The sequence below is a fragment of the Mus caroli genome, chromosome 15 (genome assembly GCF_900094665.2).
Source record: "Mus caroli chromosome 15, CAROLI_EIJ_v1.1, whole genome shotgun sequence".
NCBI lineage: Eukaryota > Metazoa > Chordata > Mammalia > Rodentia > Muridae > Mus > Mus caroli.
Window position 1 is genome coordinate 72,621,707 of NC_034584.1, and position 9,437 is coordinate 72,631,143.

A 9,437-nucleotide genomic window follows, 5' to 3' on the forward strand; every position below is an offset into this window, starting at 1 on the left:
CTAAGCGTATTTGCTGTCTTCCCAGACGACTCAGATTTGGTTTCCAGCACCCACTTAGCTCATACCACCTGTAACTCTGGAGAACCGACCTCTTCTTCTGGCCTCCACAGACACACAGTGAACACACTCACGTGCACACACACACATGCACACACATACATGCAAACATCCACATGTATACACACTCACACATACACATGCACATACACACATGCACACACACATACACTCACATCACACATTCACATACACATGCATGTAAATAATAATAATCTTCAAAAATAGCACGCAGAGTATTATGGTGACACACACCTTGAATCCCAGCATTTGGGAGGCAGAGGCAGCTGGATCTCTGTGAGTTCAAGGCTAGCCTGCGCTACAGAGTGAGACTTTGTCAAACGCAAATCCTCAGTGCAGAACCAGTGCAGACTGGCGTGCACAGGGGATAGGGAAGGACTGGGCTGGGAAGATGAATCCAGGAGGAGAGTGTCTAGGCTAGACAGCCAGGCCTGTGTTGCAGAGTCACCTCATCCTGCCAGACTGTGAGATCCATGCAAGTCTGTCTGTGCACTTACTAAGCACCCACACACAATGGGTTCAAAATAATTGTTAGTTGGCTGAAATTACCTGATTTGAAAAACAGAAACAAAAACAAAACAAAACAAAACAAAACAAAAACACAAAAAACCTTGAGGCCTCAGCACAGCATCAACAGGATCCAGAGCCTGGGGCCCCTGAGACTGTGAAACCCAAAAGACAAATAGTTATAGGGACAGAGAAGGCCAGGACTACACCACACCGGAACAGTAGGAGGTCCCTCCTACTCTGTTTAAGACCTCCCCAGGGGTGGTTTTCACCCATGTCTGCTAAAGTGCAGTGCTACATCTGGCCAGAAGGCGGCGCTCACCACACACAGATGAATTTTCTTCTGCCGCTGGAAGGACAGAGCCTGAACCCCTGACCAGAACCTGGTGAGGGGATCATGGATGCGGGATTGGGGGACGGGCATTTGATTAACTAGGGCCTGTGGCCTTGAGCAGCCCTTTAGGGGCCTCTTCTTCCCTTACAGAGACCACACACATCTGCCTCTCCCGCCTTCTTTCTGGCTGTGCACCACGGAACAGGCTGCTCCCTGTTTGGATTGCATCTTCCTCCCTGAGAACTCTTTTAATGGCACTAACCTTTAACGGAGATGTCTACAGACAACAATGTCTCAGGAATGGGCTCAGCACAGACTCTTCCCTAGGCTGGAGCGGTGGGAGGGGTGACAAGCAGCTCTCCCGTTGCCACTTACTCCTGTGGAGGAGCAGCGATGATAGCCTCCCAGAAGGCCTGGGTACAAGGGCTCGCTCTCTTCCATGTCTTAAGTAATTTTCTCGGTGCCTCAGGCTGCCCGTCTGTAAAATGGGAATAACTAGGTATATTTGAAATACTTAGGCCAGTGGGGCCAGCAAGAAATCTTAATGGGTAAAGGCACATGTCACCAAACCTGAGGATTCAGGTTAGAATCTAAGGACCCATAGGTAGGACAGAAGTGACCCATGACAGTTGTCCTCTGACCTCTGTATATGCTGAGACATTTATACATGCGCACATGTGCACTTACACACACTCATATGCACCCGTGTGACCCATAAAAAACAAGATGAGGTAAGGTGTTCCGAGAAATTCCCCAGGCTCCAACACAAGCCCCGGTGGGCCAAGAAGATGCTGTGGTGATCGCCAGGGTCAGGGCTAAGCGGTGGCTCATCCCTGTAGCCATGCCAGGCAGCTCCTAGCCACAGGAAGCTCCGAAAGGCTCCAGGACCGCAGCTGTTGAACAGAGGCCAGCCCAGCACGAGGAGGAGGCCTGGCCTGGCCCAGAATGCCTGGGGAGAGAGAGGAAACAGCAAGAGGACCACTGCCAGGAACCCAAGGGGCTGGAAGTCTCTGTAGTGCCCAGATGTCAGGCGACAGGACACGGGGGCAGGCAGCCTGGAGCTGGAGGCTGGTATGAGAGACCTGGAGAAGTTGATTTATTAGGGACGATGAAAGGAGCTAAATATGTTTGCCGCTCAGCGATGACTCAGGCATTCCCCAGGGGTTCGAAAGAATGAGCATCAAAGAACCAAAGGCAAAAACCTCCTCCTACCAGGGCACTGCCAAGCCCCTCCTCCTACCAGGGCACTGCCAAGCCCCTCCTCCGCAGCCATAGGAAACAGCCACTCCGGCCTACAAGGCCCAGGCAGTAGCTGACCTCACCCAGAACGACCGAAGAAAGATCCCCTCAGAAAGAGACAGTTAGGTCCAGTCCTGGATTTTCTCCAAATTGCTGTGTGATCTTAGTCCAGTGGCTGGCCCTCTCTGTACCCACATCTTCTCCCGCAATGAACCAGGCCCTGCCTCCTTCACTCATCCCATTGGCTTCTCTCGGAAGCTGAGTGATGTTTTCTTTACCAGGAAAAGCTCCCAACTGCTCTCCAGGAGAGAAGCCAGACTCCACAGAACCTGGGAAAGGGGAGGCAGCCGCTTTCCAGTGCCAAGTCGCAGGCCTGACGCTGGGACCCAGGATGAACTGTGTGCAAGCTAGAGGTCACAGTGACTGACAGAGGAGCAAAGAGAAAGCAGGGAGGGGTTGGGGGGGGACACGCCAGCCTGAAGGTCTGCTCTAGGAAGTGTGGGAACCCCAGACAACAGCTGGACACATGTGGGAAGTGGGGAGCAGTTTGATGGATTGGGGGGGCGTTGGGGAACTTCCCTGTTTCATGGCTACCTTAGAATAACAGGATACAGAAACTAGCGGAAAGACCTACCTTCAAGTGAGCAGTCTTAGACTGTGGGCAGTGTCCAGAGCCTCTCTGGGACTCTCCACTAGGATGGATTAAGGGAGACACAGGGGACTGGCAAGTATGTGGGGGAGGTGGTGGCCAACAGCCTGGTACAAGGCCAGACTCAGGATAAACAGGTCACTGTCAGTGGAGGGAGCTACATGGTGCAAGACCCCCTACTGGGACGGTCAGCTAGACTAGCCTAGAGGCCCTCCCCTTCCCCCTTGGCCCTCCCTTCCTGTTCCTGTCCTGTCTCCCTTTCTTGGTCACCCTGCCATGGCCCAGTGGCATATTGTAAGTAACTCCAGACCTGAGTTCAGATCCTGGCTTTCCCCAAGGCCAGCTGTGTGGCTCTGGGCCAGATGCCCTGCTGTCTCTGAACCTTGTCAGCTCACCTCTTGCCCCAGGAAGGTGGGGGTTCCCAGCTGTAATCTTTAGGTCCCAGAGTCTCCAACTGAGCTGCTAACCCAGGATAGCCCAAAGGAAGAGGTAGACTTTCTCTGGGTCTCAGAAGTCCCTGGCCACTCTCTTCTCTGACCTTAAAAGCTGCAGTGGTCTAGCCTTAACAACTCTACCACTAATGACTCCACAGCTATCCCTCTGTTTTCTTTTTCTTAGGAGAATTGTTTGGAGGTTTGGTTGCTTGAAATGGGGTTTCACGGTTCTAGGCTGGCCTAGAACTCATGGGTAGTCCTCCTGCCTTAGCTCCTTGAATACTGGGATTCATATTCTGAGACAGAGTCTCACTCTGTAACTCACACTAGCATCAACTCATGGTGCACCCCTTCCTCGGCCTCTGAGATTCTAGGGTTCCAACTGTCTGCCTCCGCACGCAGCCTCCCCTTGGTTTCTTGACATCTCCATGTTCCACACGAGGCACAGACAGCACAGCCCACCTGGGCCAGCACGGATGCCACAACCCAAAATGCCCAACATATCAGCCACTCCAGCTGCCAGCATCCCCGGTTCTCCTCCTGCTGCACTCGGCCTGTGCTGCAGAGTGCCAGCCAGCTTCTTCCAAAGATGCCAACATTTCTCTTGTCCCAGTGATGTGGTTACAGCTCAGCTTCTGGTACAGAAGCATGGTAGTCTGGGGCTGCCCTCGAGGAGGCTGGGAGCACTGCGCGGCTGGTTCTGAGACACTCCGTCCCATGTTCTGTTTAACCACAGCCAGTAACAACAGCCAGCCTCCCTCCCTCCCTCCCTCCCTCCCTTCCTTCCTTCCTTCCTTCCTTCCTTCCTTCCTTCCTTCCTTCCTTCCTTCCTTCCTTCCAGAGGAAACAAAGGTTCACTATTGTAAAGGTACCAACACAGAGACACACCCCGCCCCGCCCCCCCGCCACCCCCCCAAAGGCAGAAGATTCCTCCATCTTCTGCACATAAGTCACCACTTCCTCCCAGCAGCTCGCACAGGGAGGAGACAGGACCACTCCCATTCAGTTAGAAGCAGATTGCTTATCATAGTGGGGTCAGATCCTTCCACGGAGGGTCAGATCCACAACCTCCTCAGCTTGTCCCACCTCTAAAGGCTACAATGTATCTCTTTCCATCTCCCTTGAGGATTTTCTCTGAATTAATACAGACCAGAGAGGACCCATCTCCACTGCGAAGAAATGATTTAATAAAACATCCACCATCCAAAAATAATAAGATATTCTCTATAGAAAATTAGACAGTGTAACAGAGAAGAAGATAAAGGTCACAAAACTTCCTTTAGTATACCTGATATTGCCAGCATTTACAAACCTGTCTAGCTCATTACACATGTGTAAAGAGTTAGCTATCACTGCGGATAAAATTGAGTGGTCTGTATCTACCTTAGTACTGTGGGATTGCCATGTCCTGCAGAACCAGTCAGAACAGGTGAGGGCACCTTGCAGTAATAAGCCTTGATCCCTTGCTGTTGTGCAGCAATTCCCCGAGAGAGAGAAAACATTCCATCCTGGAGGGAAGGGAACTGAAAGGCTCCATTAGGAAGTAAACAACTCAAAAGGGTCAGGAAGTCCCTAAAACTGACCACATTCTCTAGGGCTCTCCTTTAGCATATATTAGGCAGTAAGGACGATTCTCTAAGTTGCCTAGAAGAGGCAGAGACCAAATGAGTGGCCTGAATTTGGTTTAGAGCAGTGGCTCACCATCCTAGTGCTGTAACCCTTTAATGCATTTCCTCATGTTTTGATGATCCCCAACCACAAATTATTTTTGTTGCTACTTCATAACTGTAATTATGAAGTTATGCTGTTATGAATTATAATGTGAATATCTGATATGCCGGGTATCTGTGAAAGGGTTATTGCACACACACACACACCCAAAGGGGTCATGACCCACAAGATGAGAATCACTGGTTTAGACCAACTGCGCTACCTGAAAAGGACACTCTTGAGCCCATCTAGCTGCCTGTAGGCTTTGCCGCGTGCTCCAGGTTCCCAGCTTTTGTGAGCTGTCACCCATGCTGGGTTGGGCTTTGGAGATACAGCTGTCTTTGATTCACTTCTTTTCCTGTGAGTAAATCTTCACCCACAGTCCTGTAAGTAACCACCCCCCCCCAAAAAAAATCATAGACTAGATTTTGATGGTACCCATACTTTGGTCTGTCATTGGCTCCCGATCAGGGTAAGTAGACCTTTGTCCTTGTCTTCCCAGAGATAATGTCATACACCACTTGCAGTGAAGGGCATGTCTTATGCTACCCTGTGGGGAGTTGAACGGTCCCTGTCACAGGCACTTGGGGACCCAGCCTGACTAGGTGCCATCTTGGCACACACCAGCAGGAGTGCTGTCTGGGCAGAACAGTCATCTCCTCTCACGTTTCACCAGCAAAAGTAAGTCATATGATCACCTAGCTTCAAGAGGCATGAAGTACCATGCTACCCCCCTACCCAATGAGAGGCCAGATCAGAACAAACCTGCCTGCAGCACTGACAGCATTTACCCTTCAGGTGGCTGTGTGTCCCCATTTGCTCGGGGCTGAGGTGGTTCTGGAATCAGGATACCTGGTGCTTACTCTAAGGGAAAGCCCTGGGCAGATCTGAACCTCATTGTGCCATATTATATATCTCTCACAAGCTTCTTGCTTACTGCACGGTAGCCGGACTGCACGACGCCATCGTTCTCCTGTCTGGAGACTTTGGTTGCTTCCAGACTGTCGTGTTTCTAAACCCAGTGCCAGGCTGCGGAGATGGCTCAGCAGTTCAGGGTGCCTGAAGGAGAAAGGAAGTTAAAGCGATCAGATGGGCATTGTCTGTGCCCTGGTACACGCTCTCCCAGAAGCCAGTGGGAGATGTCCCAGCCACACGGTCCCAAAGAGAGCTTGGACAAATAGGTGCGTGATCTTCAGGATGACTGTTCAGTAGGTCTTGAGTGGACCCTACCAGCGCGGTTCCCAGCGTGTTCCTAGGCTGCATTGATGGCTCCAGGTCTAAGATCACACTTGAGATCGACTCAGTTAGCCTTTCCGTGCCACCTGCCCGGCACCTGACAGCTGTGGATGAGGTGACTCATCCCTTCTTGGTTTCCTCACCTGTGAGTCGGGCCCCGTTGGAGAAGGACCCACATGGCAGGCTTTGAGGGGACGCCCAGGCTTGTGACGAGCTGTTGAAGACAGTGAGTGTTCTTCAGTGCTAGATTAAATAACTTCGTGTTTTAAAATATTTGTTCATTTGAATGGAATTGCATTTATTAAAATTTCCATGGCTTTCAGAGCTGAGTGGGAATGAATTATCTCTGTGCCTGGCTAAGCACACGGGTTTCCTCTCCTGCGTGAATCACTGGCTCCTGCCCGCCTTTGCCCGTTATCTGCAGAGCCCCTGCCCTTCCCCACCTGCTCCATCCAGAGCAGACAGCCTGCCCCCCCCCATGGCCCTCCCTGCTTGCAGAGAAGATGTGCACATTACAGGAAGCCAAAGCCGCTCGCTCCGTTCCAGTAGTTATCCCCTTGGCCAAGGTCAAGCTTGGTGGATGACTTGGTCCAGAATGTGACAAACAGAACTGGGTTTGAAGGGTGGGACTTCCTGTCTTGTGGTGGCTGCGAAAAGAAGGGAGCATCCTCTCGGATCACTCCAAACTATCTGGTCCTGAGAGAGGATAGAGTCCTCTGGGAACTGGGGCCTCTCTGTCCTGCACCCTTCCCCATCACAGGCTTTGCCGTATGCTTCCTTGTTCTCTCTCCTCGCTGGTGCGTCTCCTCTGGAAAGGCTCCTCCGGGATTCCGTCGCCTACCCACTGGAGAGGAGCATGGACTTTAGGAACTGTCCCCAAATCCCAGCACTTGGAAGACAGAGGCAGGAGGATCTCTGGGAGTCTGATCTGCATAGTGAGTTCCAGGCTAAACAGAGCTATAACGAGACCCTATCTCAAAACAAACAAGCAAACAAACAGTAATGACTCATAACTCAGCGTGGTGCCATAGCCTGTAATCCCAGAACACAGGAGATGGAAAATCAGAATAAGTTCAAGGGTCATACTTAGCTATATATCAAGTTTCAGGCCAGCCTGGGCTAGAAGAAACCCTATCTCAGGACAAACACATATGCCTTCAGCTTTAGAGAAGCCACATATGTTAGCTGAGACCCATGAGCCTAGTTGGAGAGATGGCTCAGTGGTTAAGATCACTGGATGAGCCGGGCAGTGGTGGCGCACACCATAACACCCCTGCTTGTGGACGTTGTACATCGTGGTGCGGAGCCTAGTGCGCACCACGATGTACAACGTCGTCTACAGAGTGAGTTCCAGGACAGCCAGGGCTACACAGAGAAACCCTGCCTCGAAAAACCAAAACCAAAACAAAACAAAACAAAAAAACAAAAACAAACAAACAAACAAACAAACAAACAAAAATCACTGGATGATGCTCTTTCAGAGGAAGCAGGTTCAATTCCCAGGCATGTGACATCTCACAACTGTCTGTAATTCCAGTTCTGAGGAATGGAATCCAGTAGCCTCTCTGGTCTCTGCGGGCACCAGGGGTAAAACACCCATACACATAAAACAAAATAAATTAATCAGGTATCCAAGTCAACGGAAGGAGTTAAATGGGTCCACAGCTTCCATGGAGGCTAAGTGGAGCTTGCTGTTCTGACCGGTTTCGTTCCCAGGGCGATGGCCTTCTTCTCTGTTTGAACTGATAATGACCAGCCCTTTGGTCAAACTCCCACAGAGGCCCCTGCCAGGCTGCCCCTGAGGGAGCCTCGTGTTTAAAAGCCTTTGGTGCACCACCCAGAGACCACAGAGACAGTTGGATGCCATTCTTCACTCACTGAAGAAGAGAAATGAAAAGACAGGGGGCTGAGGCACTCGAGAACCGGGCACCTTTCCAGGGACAGCCTCAGAGAGACCCCACAGTGACCCTGCGGTGGATTCTCTGCTACAGTCCACAAATGGAGTACTAACTACAGTGTTAAGGGAGAACCGGAGGCTCCTGGGGATCTCAGATTCTCCACTGGGGAGCAGCTGGGAGAAGATCCTGTTCTGGGTGGCTGGCTCATGTTACCTCCTTGCAGGGCTGTGTATCCTGGGAGTGGGCTGGCTGGGCTTGCATGAGCATCCCAAGGTAAGAGAGGGAGGCAGTCGGGTCAGACAAGGCTATGGGAAGGGACTTGGCCTTGGGCTGCGCTCAGGACAAATCTACGATGGGTGCCAGAGATGCTTGCAAAGCAACCATCCAAGGAGCCTCAGTCTTGCTGATGGTTGCTTTGGGATAGCTATCAATCATGTATGTATGTATGTATGTATGTATGTATGTATGTATGTATTTATTTATTTATTTAGCGATAGGATACCACACTATAGCTCAGCCTGGCCCTGAACTTTCTACATATCCCAACCTGGCGCTGAACTCAAAGCAATCTCCTATTGCAACAGCCTCCCAAAATTGTTCCTTTCGTTTTTATTACTTTTATTGGGGAGGATGCAAAACCCAAGTTTGGGGGTCAGAAAGAAGCTTTGCTCACTGGGCCATCTCTGCAGCCGGGAGTCACTTTGGTCTTTTCTTCTTCCTTTTCAGACCAGATCCCACCATGTAGCCCAGGCTGGTCTCTGTTCCCTTCCACACACACATACTTTAGTCTCTGAGTGTTGACGTGGCAGACACATAATATCCTCAGCTCGAATGTTTTTAAAGAGAAAGAAAGCAAATGTTTCCTGGCTTGTGAAATTCGTCTGAAATTGGACTTTCTATGTCCACGTTTTTAATAGTTTTCTGGCGCAGAGAGGGTGGAGCCCAGGGCCTCTCTGGTGCTAGGCGGGCACTGTGTACTGAGCTTCACTTCCATGCCATGGCTGTATTTAAAGGCCACCCATTCTGTGGTGGTGTTTCCATGGCAATAGCCAAGCTAGGTTTTGCCCACAAGGTAGAACTCCAAAACTATGGACTGTCCAGTCCTTTCTGGCATCTGGATGCCACCCTACACTAATGGGACAAGTGGTTAGTTTCCAGACTCAGGACGCTCACCAGAACAGATGGGAATGCTAATCAATGAGGGTTGCTGGTAGATTGCCCAAGGGTGAGCCCCCTGTGGCCTCCCTACGCCTCCCTCAGAAACACCTGTGATCAAGGGCTCACTCCTGGGTGATCCTCACTCCTGACCTCTGCATAGGGATGGAAGTACCTAAGAGGCAAAGCATCCTGCT